This window comes from Lissotriton helveticus, chromosome 3_2, assembly GCF_964261635.1.
Source record: "Lissotriton helveticus chromosome 3_2, aLisHel1.1, whole genome shotgun sequence".
Lineage (NCBI taxonomy): Eukaryota > Metazoa > Chordata > Amphibia > Caudata > Salamandridae > Lissotriton > Lissotriton helveticus.
The window spans coordinates 48,253,535-48,270,102 of NC_136062.1; the positions used below are offsets into that span (position 1 = coordinate 48,253,535).

General features: G+C 47.6%; 1 protein-coding gene across 1 annotated transcript in view; it reads right to left on the minus strand.

Annotated features, from left to right (window-relative positions):
* The window catches only part of DUT (deoxyuridine triphosphatase), a 51,815-nt gene that overhangs the window by 2,714 nt on the left and 32,533 nt on the right, over nucleotides 1–16,568 (minus strand). The gene's annotated exons all lie outside the window — the stretch shown is intronic.

A 16,568-nucleotide genomic window follows, 5' to 3' on the forward strand; every position in this document is an offset into this window, starting at 1 on the left:
GGTTTGGAGGCAATCCGTAAACAGACAATCCATAATATTCTTCATAAAAGCCTCTCCCTATCCTTTGCATAGTCAACGATGCTGCCTGGACGCTCATTGATCCCACGCACATTAGCTCTGCTGCTCATCTCCCAACGATCCTGTTCATCTGTGTGGGTTGTCAAGTTCCATGTAATGACTTTACTCTTTTCCCTCGAACTCCATTTGCCCTCTGAGATTTTCCCCCTGACATGACCGTTTCCTTATCAGACCCACTGTAATTCAATGACCCCTGCAGTCAGAACGGTTTCTCCACTTTTCATCTAAAAGACTGAAAAATGTTGTGACACCTGGAGAGACGGAGCCAAACCAGAATCCATGAGCCCCATATCAAAAACAATTAATAACTAGTCATTTACACATATACCACAGAAACGTTGAAACCCTGGGGGTATAAGAAAACTAGAGCCACACCCTTACATATACAAAGTGTATTTTTAGTTTCAGTAGTAAAGAGTGAGTAGTATAGAGTGACTAATTATGAGTGAGTAATGTTGAGTAGTAGAGTGTAGCAGTGTGTAGTACAGTAATACAGTAAGTACTATACACAAGATGCTATTTAGTAGAGGGAGTAGTAGCGAGTAGTTGATAGAGTATTACAGTGAGTAGAGTGTTATGGAGTTGTATAGTAAGTACTCGAGTGAGTATTGATAATATTTGATAGGGAGTAGTATAGAGTGTGTAATAGAGCGTTATAGTGAGTACTGTAGAGTATTTGTGTACTAAAGGGAGTATAGAGTATGAGGTAGGCCGCTCGAGAGAGAGCGAGGTAGGCCGCTCGAGAGAGAGCGAGGTAGGCCGCTCGAGAGAGAGCGCGAGGTAGTAGGAGGCACCATCGTGATACTGGTATTTTGCACAGAATGCCTTTGATTACTAGCAGAAAGTTCTAGGTCATAGATTGGGGTCAGTAGAGCACAAGTTAAGAACTTCTGGTTTAAAGTGGTAAATGACGGCATCTCTTATTTGGGCCCACATTCCCTGCGTTTTGAGGTGAACATGATATTCTGTTTTTGTAAAATAATACTTGGCTGTCTCGATGTTGAAATAACCAGAAAGGTGTCAGATTTAGCGAGTATTAATTTTTACGACATCCGAAGGATGAAAGGCTAATTGGCCCTTCGTGAAGTCGGACCTGTGGTTTTTGGGTTAAACGCGGATTTCTGCAACGGGTGCTTTAATCCTTCGAGCCATTGTGTGCTGCGTGGGCTCAGTTTTTTATCCGTATTTACCTGCACCGAGGAGTGTAATCAACTATTCTGGAGACAAGCTCTGAGGCAGCGTACTGTGCAATTCACACTTAATCTGCAGCTAAGTGGACCGAAAGACTGTTTATGTTGCTGCTTCGTGGAGTTTGAGGGCAGCTGTGACCTCATGGCAGGTAATGTGCGACTTCGCCTCACATTGCCTCCTGACACATCAGTCGCTGACCCAATTCAGGAAGGGTGTCAAGACCTGGCTCTGCGATTAACCACAGAACCCCAAAGAAAATGTTGCCCCCCCCCACCTCCTTGAGACCCTCACAGGCGAGTAGTGGCACTTAAATACTGACCGATTGATTAAAGAGCTGAATGCAAACTGCATAGTACAGGTTAGAACTTCAGGTTTCCCTAGTCTTTCATTTGCCTAATGTCGCTAAAACAAAGGTTCATTTGTGTAGAAATACATTCTTACCTATTAGCATCAGTGGCACGTGACTCCTACACCTTGTAACCCTCGTTTTATGAAATCTTTCCTATAGACTGGTTTACACACGTATGATTTATTGGTTCTGTGTGTGAGAGATAAAGTGCTCCGACATACTACGCTGGTCTGAGTAGCGCTATAAAACAAATGAAACGAGAGTGAGAGGAGCTGTGGAGATGAGGGCCTCTGGTGGTAGTAAGGGAATTAGTGGGGTAGGTTGTTTGAAGGAGAGGGGCAATAAAGCAGCTTCAATAGCGTTAAAGCCGGACCAGTTTCTAGTAATTACGAAACCTGAATAATGGATGAAAACTTTTTGGTCGCAATATTTTCCTACATTATGTTGTAATCTGTGACGGAGGGAAGGTACATAATTTACAAAGATATCATGTTCTGTACAAATCCATAAGGCTAAAAAAAAGACGGACCCCATAGCCAGTGTCGGTTTTCTTCAGTGTTGATTTTGGTTCTCAGCCAATCACTCTAGCCCTACCCCGCGGGAGGTTGCTGCTAAAATAAGGCCATGGTTCTTGGGAGCCCTTCCACCTTAGCAGTTTAGGTGGTTGCTTGCAGTCTGACGTTTAAATAAAAGGGCGGCAGAATGGTCAGTCTGGATCTGCCCACATAGTCAAAACATAAATTACAAAACCTGACTCCGGCTGTCCGAAAAAGCCGCCACGCCTGGGACGATGTTACATAATGACATACTTGTGCGTACACAGAACTTAAAGGTCCATGGCAGCTGACAGCACGCCTGCATTTCTCGTGTGACTCCACTTTACCCCCAGTTTGCCTGCATCCTAGTCTTAAACGAGTCAACAAGCGCCATTTCTTACCCCCATACGGCTTGCTCAGGGAATGCTCCTGTTTCAGATATACGTCAGTCTGGTCTGCCAGTAAGACCTCCGCGAGAAGTATTAAAATATAAATTAAAACCGTAAAGCTGTTCAGCCACCGGGAGCCGCCAACAGACGCCATTTTCTTCCGCTCTCACCTGCGAGCAAAACCCGCCCATAGAGCTCGCATTGGACGAATATGAGCCTTCACTCGCCTGCCAGTCGTTAGTTCCTCACTGTTCCTACTTGTATACAAACAGTTGTCTGGCATTACGCTGGTCACTTCTATTGGTCTCTGAACACATCGATCAACATGCCTGTATTTCCCAAGACCAAAGGCCGGCAATGCTTGACCCCTCGGGTTGTCTAAGATTTCAGTGTTATCAGAGGTCATGCCACGCTGTAGAATTCTATGGGGCAGAGTCGGATTAAACAATCGGGCAGTGACCAATGGGCTTTTCTGATTCAGCAGTGTGTGGGTCAGATTTTTAGCAATTGTGGGCCGGTTTCATGGCTAAGTGGGCTGTGGGAAGGCTTAATAAGCACCACCACGTTTCTCCGAGGCGAAGCAAGAATGCCTCGGAGAAACCAGCGTCATTTTCAGATTCAGGGGTGTGGTTTTCGTTCTCTCCTCTTCCCATTGGCTGGAAGGTAAAATTCCAGCCAATGAGGAGAGAAAGTAAATAGAAAGAAGCTTACAAAAATGCCCCCGAATCCGAAAAAGACAGGGCTTGAACCAAGTGACGCCCCTCTCCTCCAATGGCTGGCCTCAGTTTAGGAAGCCAGCCAATGGAGAAGAGGGGTGGGTTCCAAGCCCCCTCTAAGAAACATTCAATCTCTGGCTCTGCCCACTGCTACGCAGTGCGACGGTCCTCGACCTAAAAAGTACTAAATGCCACTTGTTCTCTTTCATGGGACTCTTCACTGAAGTCTTTAGCAATGAATGGTAGAGAAAGTGTGCAGAACCACAACACTTAGAACTAAAAAAATTCAAATTAACAACAAAAAAATCCTACAAGAAGCGACAGGGAAAACTGGCCAAATAAACAAACAATTTAAACCCACACACATTGCATTTTCTTTCTCAGCTGAATGGCGGTTGCCAGCAGGCACCAGATAGAAAGCAGTGCTTTGTGGTTACAAGGACCACCCACCTCACTGCACAATCAATTTTCTCTGAACACTAGTGTGACTGGCACTAAATTCCAGCAAAAGTCCTTCAATTGCTGCGTGGCAGAGATTCTCGTAGCTCGGCAATCTTAAATTGACAAGCATTTGCACCCCTCCCCCCCCAGTGATTTTCAGGTGCTAGAACGCCTACAGGTAGGACTTCAATGTGGGTGGTCATTCACATTGAGAAAGATGCTGCTCCAGAATAAGTTCTGCAGGAGCGTCAGAGAGAAGCAGCGCCTGGTACAGAATGCACTGATTTTACAACACAGAATAAGGTACAGGAACTATAAATCACACATTGTGCCATATTCTGTCCGCGGAAACTGATTTTTTTTTCTGTACCTCAATGGAGTGAATCTCAGCGAGTTCCACCCACCTCTACTGATAAGCCAGAGGTTGTGGTGAGTATGCTGAGAGGTGGACTATGCTTCACATCACGGCAAACGCCCCGCGAGTAATCAGTTGCAAAGTATGGTAATGAGCTGCTGTTAAAGCCAACAACCAAGACTAATAACAGTCGAGGTTTAACAGTGAGCACTGTATAAATATGGTAGTAATAAGGGTTCAGGCTAGAGCTTGTGGCTGATATTTGTGGATGAATTCTTCGCAGCAATGATAGCGAAAACTGAAGAGAATTGAGGAATAGCCAAAAAATAAAATAAAAACACTGAAAATATACACACAAAAACTGCAGAAACGTCAACGTTATTGCGGTAAATTGTGGGAGCGCGGAGAAGTAGGTTGATGCATGTAACATACTTTATTGTAAACTCCTTTCCAAGAGGTAGCAGGCAATGGTTAGCGAATTCAGAGGTCAGAATTGTCTATCCAGTAATCTGACACTAAGCAGCCAAAGGCCTGAATACCAATGACGAATTAGACTTGTAAATAAAATCAAACAGCCTTTTTCACTATGCAGAGATCTGGGATTTCAGGAAAGTTTTACATAGAAACTGCCTGGCAAATAATACTTTGGGAGGACAGACAAAAAGGGAAGTCCACTGGGGCAAAACTATTGCATGTAAAGTTTAGTGACAGTCTAGTTTGCAAGACTTTGCGATACAAGACAACAACAAAAACCAAAAAACCACACAATTAGCAGACTGGTGCCTAAATTCTTCAACTTTTTGAAAGTCACACCAATGAAAGCATGATGAATTGTGCCCTATGATGAATATTAATCAGAAAACTAATTTAGACATCCAGAGCACTGTCACACGTTTAAGAGACTATAAAGAGCAACATGGTAGAATTAGAATCTTAGTAATTAATGATAATCAGGTTATTGCAAGGAGCTGTGCCTTGTACTGACAAACAGTAGGCTTTCCAGGTGAAGCGGCTCACGTTTGATCACAGAGTTTAAAATGCACATTCAAAATGGTGCCGAGGGTGGCCAAGGCTATTTGTAAGTCTAAAGTTTAGGACAAACTCGGAAATAACAGCAGTCCTGCCGTGGAGATCGCACCACCACGAGAATGAAGTGTGGGGCCGCAGGGGCACCAAACTGATCAAAGCCTCACAGCGGAAGCAGCAGATAGTACAAATAAACCTGTGTTTAACCATTCGGAGATCCACTGAAGGGAAAGGAAAATAATTAAGAAATTAAGTAAACGGCGCACACCCACCAGAGGGTTTGACTTGAATCAACGCACTACAAGTCCCAGTAAGCTTGGCAAAAAAGGACTTACCCGAGAGACGCCCCTAAGGGCAGGAACAATTAACATGCAGATAAGGGTGCCTGAATGTTAGTGCAAAGTTTAACTTGCCTGTGAACAAGGACCATGAGTCCCAAAACGCGCAAGGCACAACAATTATCTGGATGCAAAATGCAGGTTTCCGCTTTGAAACTTAAAGACTTTTAAGAGTCATCTGCTGCGGAGTGAGGCTTTTTAGGACAAACTCTGAAACTATATATATATATTTTTTTTACACAACACTGTGGTATTCACCATTGGGTAATTATAGTGAAGAACAGGTTTCTAAATAAAATAATTTTAAGGTTTACTTACAACTTTAGTGCTGTTTGCTAAATTGTCACAATTTTCAAATTAAAAAGAAAGAAAAGGGGTGTGGCTAAGATGGTGGCGCGGTAGGACGTGGTTCCCTGTCCCTCCGGAGCCGCCTGCCATAAGCCTTGTATATCCCCTTCCTGACGGACATCTGCGCTGGACATAGAGTGTGGCAGTCTCTACTGACCTACCACCGGTGGTGTGCTCATCTTGGCAATGTGTGTCGGTTTCTAGGGCTGGCTGGGCCGCGTGGTCCCGGCCTTGCAGCGGCCCAGCAGGCCTAGCTGAAGCCTGTCCCGCAGTATCCCCAGCTGCTTGGTGGGGTGCCTAGCGGCTTACTGAGGGCTGCGACGTGGCCGGCTGGCCGAAAGCACGGCCTGCGGAGCTGCCGTCAGCGTGCTGAGACAGGGCCCGCTCCGCAGCCGACATCTTCAGGAATCGTGACGACCTCATGGCTGAGACCTGTGGGAGCCGGGATTGCAGGAGGCCAAGCTTTACTTGGTGCAGGCGGGCCTTTCAGGGACGCAGCTGCGGGCGGACCCCCAGTGAGCGTATGATAGCTCCCGCACCGTTGCTATTCAGGACCGCGGTGCCCAGGGCTAAAGAGTGCTGCGGTGAGGAGCAGAGGGATGGCGGAGTCCCGGGAGCTCTGAAGTAAGGTGGGAAGGGGCAGCGGGCCTCTGGCTGCGGGTCTTGGTCCGTGTGCCGGCTGACTGAGTGGCAATTTCCCGCTGGAGGTGGTGAGGGGGCATTGCTGGCTATGCGTGGGCAGCATTCCTATTTGCAGTAGTTCCCGCGTTATCCCCCACTTAGCAGGGAGGCTTTGCTACAGGGTATTGGACCTCTGCTTATTTTATTTATTTATTTTGAAAGTTATATAGCGCAAACAAGATCTTTGCAGATATCAGAGCGCTTTACAAACGAAGGTTATAGCATGTGAGTACATAACAATTGGGGTGGGGAAGGTACATGTGGGAGCATAGTCAGATCAGACAGATACATCAATTATGATACAAGTACAAATAAGTAATAGCGTAAACAATCAGGAAGGTCAATAATACGAGTCATACAAAAATGCAAAAGATCAGTAGAACTGAATGGTACATTGACTGTAAATATCATACCCAATAATAATTCAGGTGTATTTAGCCATGAGGATAGCTTTTACTTCTTTTTTAAAAAGTATGGTGGAGGAGATGAGCCTGGTTTCGGGGGGGGGGGGAGTGAGTTCCAGATCCTGGGTGCCATTCCTGAGAAGGAGCGTTTATATGCTGTTTGCTGAGGGCTGGTCTTAGCTGTGGTGGCCGTGTGGTGTGACCCCCCTAGAGGCGGTAAGGCCAGAGGAGCTGAAGCAGGTGTGGGCGCCCCCTGTGTGGCCATTAACTGGGCTCTGTGGTGGAGCTGGGGTCTGAAGCTGTGCACTGCTGGGAGCATTGGACCGGCCCGTGAGTCAGCAGTTCTCTGCCCCTCTACTGTACTTTGCCTCACCTCGGATCTGGGGCGGTCCCCATTACTGTGCATGGTTCTGAGTGGAGCCTGGCAGCCTGCTTCCCTGTATGCGCTGTGGGGGAGAGGCGGGTAGTGGAGTACGTTCACCTGCCCCCCCCAGTGGTGCTGGTTCGTGTGTTGGCGGACGGTGTGGTGTAGTGTAGTGCGGAGGTGTAGTGGAAACGCTGAAAGCGGGGGGCTCAGTTTTGCACACTGTGCTCCCAGTCTGTTTGAGGGCGGGGCTCCCCCTTTCGGATATCTGCTCTTTGAGTCCTGGGCTTTCCCTTGATAATCACGTTGGCCGTGAGGTGCTGCAGGCTAGCTGACAGGAGTTTAGGTTCTGGCTCCGCCACTGCTGGACCCCATCTGCGTCCCTCACGGGGGCAGATGCTGTATGCCCTTCCTTACGTGTTAGACCGGCTGGTCCTACAGGGGGTGGGTGGGAGTGTGAAGAAAAAAAAAAAATATCGGAAGGGGGGTGGGGGAAGGGGGAAATCTCCAGTGTCAGTGTCGCTTCTAGTGGCCCTGCCTTGGTGGTGCACGACTACGCATAGGTGCCTGCCTGAGTTGCCATGTCTTCCTCCAGGAATAAAAGGACAAGCCCCTGAAGGATCTCCTGCAGAAGCAGACAGGCCAATCCACCTCAGCGTGAATCTAAATCGCCGCAACTGGAGGACAGTGATACGCCGGCGACCAAAGCTTTTATGATGGAGCTGTTCTCGGCCATTAAGGAGGACATCCTGGAACTTCGTTCCCAGCTCTTCGGACAGGAGAGAAGCTCGGTGGGATGTGGATGCCATCGGAGAGCGAGTGGTGACCTTGGAAGAACACGACTTAGGAAGGGAGGACAATCTTCACCTCACGGAGCAGAATTTGGATCTCCAGGCCCACGTGGAGGACTTAGAAAATAGGTCCAGGCGTGACATCAGAATCCAGGAGGTTCCTTGGAAGGAGACGGTGATAACCTCAGTGTGTACGTCTGCGATCTTTCGCCAGATCCTGGGTGAAGATTGGGATCAGGAAATACAGTTGGATCATGTGCACCGTGTAGGCCTGCCGTACGGTCCTAAGGCTCCCCCCCGACATACTGGTCTGTGTCCATGACTTCCAACTTAAGGAGCAAATTTTTCGCAGGGCCAGAGATCTCCATACTGTGCAGTTCCACTCTGATCAAGGTGGAGGCTGCCAAATCCTGATAAACGTAGGGACTTTAAGCCCATCACTAACCATCTTCAGGAGCAAGGCATCCCCTACTCATGGGGCCATCCGCTTCGCCTAACTTCAGGCATCAAGGCAAGCTCCTGCAGATCCGATCTTTGGACATAGCTTACGATGTGTTGGGACTGGTGCAGCCTTCTCCTCAGCCTGGGAACAACGGATCTCCGTGAGGCGACGCAGGCGTTCCACCGACTGGCAGCGTGTTGGGAGATCAACCCCCCCCCACCTCCCCTCAAAACCAGACACATCCACTAGAATGTTAGAGGGAAGCGGCCCTTACTTCAGTGGTGTAGGTGACAGATAATACAGGCGTACCTTGATCTACATACAATTGGCATCAGTTGGGCTCATGTGGGGACACCAGTTTGGTGAGGGGTGGTGGCATCACTTGCCCTTTGTTTGGTGGACTTACTTGGTACCAGGCGGGTGACTTATCTAGGATGGCGCCATGTCCCCCTACTCGTTTGACTAGCAAGACTGACTTGTTACTGTATGGAACTTTTGGGTTCTCTTTTTTATGTTCCATTGCACTATGTGTTAGGGAATTGGGTTTTGTGTGTATTTTGGGGTTGTTTTTGGTGCTCCGCATCAGATCTCGGGTAGGTAGGGCAGGTCTCTGGCCCAAGGTCATTGACTCCTTAGGACACTAGTACTATTGATATTGGGCAGTTAGATGTCTCTCCTCCCTGGGCTGTTATGGGTAGGTACCTAAAAATTGTAAGTCTAAATGTCAGAGGGTTAAATAGCCCAGTCAAGCGCTCTGCAATAGTAGTAAGTTACCAAACAGCGCGTACTTTAGCACACGCTGTGTTTGGAAACTGTCTACGCTTTTGTTAGTAAAGCGCGGGGCAGACTGTGGCCTTTAGTTTAAGTATTGTTGTTAATTGGAGCCCATGAAGGGGCTCTGAGTAACAGCAATACTTAAACAAAAGGCCACAGTGGGCAGTCAGGGGGGGCGGGGTCGCAGGGGGCACAGCGGCTGGGGTAAGTAGCAGAACAGAAAGCAAAAGGGGCACAAAAATGAGTGGGACAGAGGGCAGAAGGGCACAAAAAACTAATGACAGGCAAAATACAGAATACAGAAATATAGGGGCAGCTAAGAACAGAAGAAAGAACGGGCAGAGGCACGGGGCAGCGAGGGGAACAGAAGGGAAAACTGGGCAGAGACACAGGCAGCGAGGGGTACAGAAGGAAAGACCGGGCAGAGAGCACGGGGACAGCGAGGGGAACAGAGGGAAGAAAAAGGGGCATGGACCACTTACAGGCAGCAGGGAAGACAGACAACAGCAGTCACAGACAACAATGAAAATACAGGCAATACAATAAATTTGCAAACTGCCCTTAAGACCCTTATTGTGGCGCTGTATGTGTGAAAATGCACCATCTTTTCACTTTTTAAAGTAAACCCTCCACTGCCGCACACAGAGGAAAAAAATTAGACGGAACATTGGTGGTGACCTGAACATAGTGATGGATCCAGGGATGGATCGCATCAGTCAGGTACCCGGTCACGGAGTGGGAAACAATGGTTGATTGACAGTGGGTCGAGTGATGTTTCTCGCCCAGCACCCTAATGAGTGTGACTACACCTACTATTCCGCGGCGCACAAAACCTATGCACACTTCAACAATTTTAGCCACATCCTCTCCTCCCCCACTTGCACGCAGCAGATATTACTCCTCTGTCCTGGTCTGATGATGCCCTCATCTCGGTTCTGTTTACCTCCCATGGCAAGCGACAACTGCTGCCATCTCCGCGACTCCCTGCTGCACTCGGAGTCAGTCATTACGCGAATCTGGGACACTATAGTTAACTACCTTGCGGACAACGATCGGGAGGACACCTCTTGCGTCAGTATGGGAAGCCCTGAAATAAAAGTGTGCCGAGCTGGTTGAGGGAGGTGGGAGCCCTAGAAGCAGCACACAAGCCCCAAGAGTGTGGAGGGAACTGGAAACTAAGTGGCGCATGCTGAAACACTTAGATAGGGCTGAACATGCCTTACTGCCCTTGCAACACAAGTTTTACCTTAGCGGGGGACAAGGGAGGGAGGATGTTGGCACATACGAACACAGCTGTCAGCTATCCAATCCATCCGGGATTCACAGGCGATGGAGCACACCACAGACACCCTTATTGTTGTACACAGGAGAAGGGGGGGGGGGGGGGGGGGAGAGCGACACTAGCCAGCAGGGTACAGAGGACTATCTAAATTATTGTGGTCTTACTCCTCTGCTTAAATCTTCGGCTGACACTTTAGATGCCGCCGCTCGCATAGAGGTCATATCCGCGATAGCACGTTTGAAAGTGGCCAAGTCCCTGGGTCCGGATAGCTTCTCCGCTTTGTTTTATAAGACCTTCTGCAGAGCTGGCTCCTCTTTTAACAAGACTTTAATTCCTTCCTTGATGCTGGGGAGGTGACTCACTCAATGTCAGAGGCAGCAATTACGGTTATCCTTAAACCCAGGAAGGATCCTAAAGAATGCGGATCCTATCGGCCAATTTCCATCCTGAACATTGATGCAAAGTCCCCCCCCCCCCCCCCGCCGAGTATCCTGGCAGTGCGACTTAGCCTCTTGATGGATAGCCTTATTGATCCGGACCAGTCCGGCTTCATTCCAACGCGGTAAGGAGGGGACAACACCAAACTGCTCCTCCACCTTATGGACTTCATTCACCGGTCTTACGCTCCGGCCTTTTTGCTCTCAATCGATGCGGAGAAGGCCTTTGAAAGAGTCGATTGTGAGTACCTCTTTGCTGTCTTACGAGCTTTTGGATTTGGCAGTAACTTTGTCCGATGGGCTCAGTGTCTTTACACAGACCCCCAAGGCAGCGGTGCGCGTGAACGGGAGTAAATCTGCCCTTTTCCCCATCTCTAGGGAAACGCAGCAGGGGTGCCCCTTGTCCCAGCTGCTTTTTCGCTCTATATGAAGCCTTTCGCCCAACACATACGGTCGAATCTAGATATTGTAGGCTTCAAGTTCGGTGCGGATACGCACAAAATTAGTATGTATGCGGATGACAACCCCATTCCACGTTGCGGTGTCTGGCAGGAGAGCTCCTTGAGTTTGGAAAGATCACAGGGTTTAAAGTAAACTTTTCAAAATCGCAGATTCTCGATATTTGTATCACTGATGGTGAGATCCAAGACCTGCAGCAGGATTTTGCCTTCCAGTGGTTGCACACCGACATCACGTACTTGGGCGTTCGGTTGGCGTCATCTATTGCTAAAACGTTTACCCTGATAGATCAAACGACCAAGGCATTGTCCGATTGGTACTGCCTCAACCTGGCATGGTATGGACTGCTGGCGGCAGTGAAAATGACTGTGCTCCTGCGTATCCTTTATCTGTTTCAGATGCTCCCAGTGTGACCTCCACCAGGCACCCTGCGGAAGTTACAGGGTCTTAAATTTTTCTGGGGCAATAAAAAGTCGCAGCTCGCATTATCACTTGTCACTTCACCAAAAGAGTGTGTGTGTGTGGGGGGGGGGAGGGGGGGGGGGGGGGGAGAGGGCGCAGAGTATGGACTTTCCGCTAGTGGGGGGGAGAGGGCGCAGAGTATGGACTTTCCGCTAGTGGGGGCTTATTATTAAGCGTCCTGTCTCCGGTATATCACAGAATGGGACAGGCCTTTGTCCAGCAAACATTAGAACTTTATAGATCAACCAGTAGCTGGTTGTAACATCTAGCGTGAACATTGGCTTCCGCACAAACACAGGGAGTGGGGCCTTTACTCCTCTCCAGTGACCGCGCCGATTCTTATGGTATGGGATCAGTTAGCGCGACACCGAGGCTGGACTACGTTTCCCTCCCCCATGACTCCTATCGTGGACAACCCCGAACTCCCGCCAGGGGTCGCGGGCTGTAAAAGGGTGGGTTCCCTATTTGATTTAGATGGCTTGATTCCCTTCCCTCAACTGTGTAAGGATTATGATGATCTGCCAGTCAGACTCTTTCCATTACTCACAGCTTGCCCACTGGGTGACCCAACCCTCAAATTTCGCTCTAATATCCCGCCCCTTGACCACTTTTGAAAAGTGGCTGGTCTGCAAAAAGGATGACCGTAAGCTCAAATCTGAATTGTATGCGATGATCATGGTGCGCCCAAAGAAGCAGCGTACGAAGGTGCAGGTCCACTGGGAGACTGATTTGGGGCACCCTTTAAACGCACAAAGAATGGTAGCACATCTTTTAAACTGGCACGCCACACTGCCTCCAATACTGTGGGTGTGGAATCTGCCTATAAGGTGGTCACTTAGTGGCATTATACCCCCAGCGCGCATTAAATCATGGGATGGATCCCAAGTCATGCCTCTGCTGGCAGGGGTGTGGTCTTCCTGACACCTTGGTACATTTACTGTGGCATTGCCCGAAATTGGTACGATACTGGTCAGCAGTTCTTGATCTGGATGCTGCATTTCAGATTACACTCCCACGGGCACCTGAACACACGTTGGCGGGACTCCCCATCCCAAGTTCTTCCCTTTGAGTTTGTTGAGGGGTAAGCAGAAAGCCCTAGAATTGCTGACAGCGTGACCGGTTCTTCTAGAGCACTGGGGTTCCTCGGCCACCCCTGACCCACGGGACTGGATTCAGAGGCTTTGGCACCTTTTGGCAATAGAGCGTCTCTCGCTTAGCAGCAATGGGAAGGGTTAGGAATATGCGAAGCTGTGGGACCTGTTCCTGCAACTCCTTACCAAAGAAATGAGGGAAGTGACGTGCCTGAAATACCTACAAATCCTGCAAGTTATCCCTCTGGAGCCGCCAGGTGCCACAAATGTTTAGTCTGAATGTCCCTGGCCTGTGACCGGTTGCTACAGGGCAGTAGGAGTATTGTTTAGAGACTGATGCAGAGAGGGGTGGGGAGGATTGGGGGGGGGGGGGGGGGGCTTAAGTGTTTGTCTATTTTCATGTTCCTTTTGTTATAAAAAAGTGGTATCTTAGCCAGTTGCCTTGTCTATGTAAAGTGGTATTATCGCGTGGTCACCCTCCGTGCTATAGAACTACACGCTGTGTATGGACCATAACATAATGCTCTGCTGGCACCTGGATGTAGGCAGCTAAGCTGTGTATAAGGATCCTCTATCACGCAATAAAATATGATTGACTCTAAAAAGAAAGAAAATATAATAAAACCCAGCCTCATCGACGTCAGCTTAGGCCACTACATTGAAACACCAGATTTGGCAGAAAGTTAGGTCTTGGGCAGGAAAGCTTACTTTTTGTGTAATGGCTGCCTCCATTTTAGGACTCAAGCTCTACTCTGAAAGGAGCGCACAGACATCCCACCTACAAAAGCAATCCTCATTCAATAAAACAATTCAGGCATCCTTTACAAAGCGCCATCCAAACACAAATTGGTAAAATCTCATTTAGGACCCTCTATACCAAACCGCTTTTCAGAGCACCACCAACCCTGCTAAAAGCCTCATCTAAAACCCCTCTTCAAATACCCAATCAAAACCCTTCTGCCAAGTAACATTGTGGGGTCTTCATTAAAACCACAAAAATCACCCATCCTCAGACTCCAACCCAGACCCCTATGCAAAAGCACTGTAGAAAAGCATGTAGTCACAACTCCACAGTTCGCCATCAGTGCCACCGGAATTGTGATACTGCGTTGTAGCATTTTCCACATAATTATGGTCTTGCTGCATTTACCACATAACCCATCTGCCGCATAATCTGCAAATCGTATCAAAAGATTAAAGTCACAGTAATACGTTGCCATACGGTAGGAGGACTTGGCAATGGCTGACCGGCAACCTTTCAGTTGCTTATTGCTGTATTTTGGTGTTAAGCTAGTTATAGTGAAGTAAAACCCTTGCATAGACACTTATTATAAAATTATAAAATAGTACCATCACAAAATGTACCTCATAATTTGCTATCTACTGCTGCATAATTTAGTCAACCTGCAGCATAATTTGGTCCTCATCTGCCGCTAAAATCTAGTGCGCTACTTACCAGACTCCATTTCCTAAATTCAATCCAAACATTCTACACAACAGTTTTCTTTCTGCAAAGCCCCAGCCTGATCAAGCTGGTGCACGCCTAACCAGGTACATGATTCCCTCATCTCACCCAAAGGGCCAATAGCAACCAAATGTGTGCTCAATTATAGTTCATGATTCTCTGCTGGGTATAGTAAGAGCTACATGGGCCACTGAGCAGTTAGGTGCAGCAGGGAGGTTGACATTTCAAAATAAGCACTTTCAATACCAAATTGTTAAAAGTGATACAAACCCAGAAACTGGGGGGGGGGGGGGGGGGGGGGAGGAGGAGAGGAAATAGGGAAAAAGACAGTTAACTTATTTTAATAAGTTTGATATTGGAGCACGACAAGCAGATGTTTTACTAAGGGAAGTGCATAGACTATATAAAGGGGTTTGCTTCAAATTCGTGTATAAAATCAAGCCCAAACACTTTTAGCCAATGTGAGGAAGGACTGCTTCAGTATTAAACAGGACTGCAAAACCAATGCATCGCAGAACTAGGGAGAAATTAGCAAATTTTGAATAAAAATGCAAATACAGTACGATTTTACTGCCACGCTGGCTGAAAAGCCTGCAAACCGCGAGAATTTAATTTTTAAAAAAACCCACTATTAAGTGCACAATGCTCAGCCTTCTTCACCCTCGCTACATCGCCGAGTTTAAGGTTGCTCCTGCTCTTCATAGCTCAAAACCAAGTCATTTTCAGTACAAGCCCATCCACCTTTAAAAATAAGACCAAAAAAGCTCAAGGGAGTTTAGAGGCTACAAAAAAACATTAGGGAAATCCACAAGGGGTTGCATTCTAGGGCTCATGTTTGCCACTGGCGAGGGACTGGGTGTAGTGCCCCCACACCTCCTCAGATGACTACAAACCCACAGGTGGGGAGCGCCCTACAGTTTGAAGACCACTGTTTTAAGACACAAGTTGGTTACTTAAGAGAACTATAATTGGTGAATTTCAGTGGGCTGGTTAGGTGAAAATTTGACTGACACACACACTGACACACACACACACACACACACACACACACACACACACACACACACCTTGAGATGATTCACCACGATTCCGGAAGGAAAAAACATAAGCGCTCCTTTTCAGGAATGGCACCCAGGATCTGGAACTCTCTCCCTCCAGAAACCAGACTTATCACCTCCACCACATTTTTTAAGAAAGAAGTGAAAGCTATCCTCATGGCTAAATTCACCTGAACTTGTACTTCACTTTGGAACTATTGGAGACTGCTCACCTTTGTAATATTCGTTTATCTGACTGTCTACTTGTATTATTGCTACTCATCTATTCCTATAAGTATTCTTTGCTCAAAAGTTGTTAACCGCTCTCTTGTTTTTCCTACCCCCTGTTTTGTGTTTTTTTTTTTGTAAAGCGCTCCGATATCTGCAAAGATCTTGTTTGCGCAATATAACAAACTTATACGTTTTGAATCTGAAATCCATGGTGGTGCAAGATATATTTAGATGCCAGTGATGTTATAAGCAGTATGATGCAAGTTACTTGGGTCAGTTATGTATAATGGTGAATGTCCGTTTGTAGAATGGTGAATCATTTGGTTTTAAAACAATTAGAAAACATACATACAACTCCACTGTAATCCATCCCCCATCCCCCCCCCCCAGCAAGTTCATTTTTTTGTTATATTACAACAAGTCGGTGGCCAACCACTCCGCTGCACACGGCCAAAGTGGATTTGCTGCAGGGCCTTGAAGTAGGCCCGGTCCTATGCCCTACCAGCCCCCCAGCAGGCACATAACGCTTCAGAGATCCCTCCACCCACGTTAGCTTTTTTGGCTGGACCATAACGACCTAAACCAAAATGTGATTTGAATTTTGTTCACCCTCTGGGACCAAAAACAAGGGATAGCAGAGACTTCAGTCCTACTCTGAAAAAAAGCCAACCATACCATGAAACTGAATAACTATCGACCCATTTCTAGGCTCCGATATCCTGCAAAGCTGGTGGATGTTTTAGGAAGAAACTGGTACAGGTGACCTGGACGGCAGGAATTCTGTTAACTACAATTGAAACCACGTCAAAACCCAGCAAAAAAGTGAGAGCTTACGATGAAAAGAGGAGGCACTTGCTCAGTGCATCAGTTTTGGTAGCTCA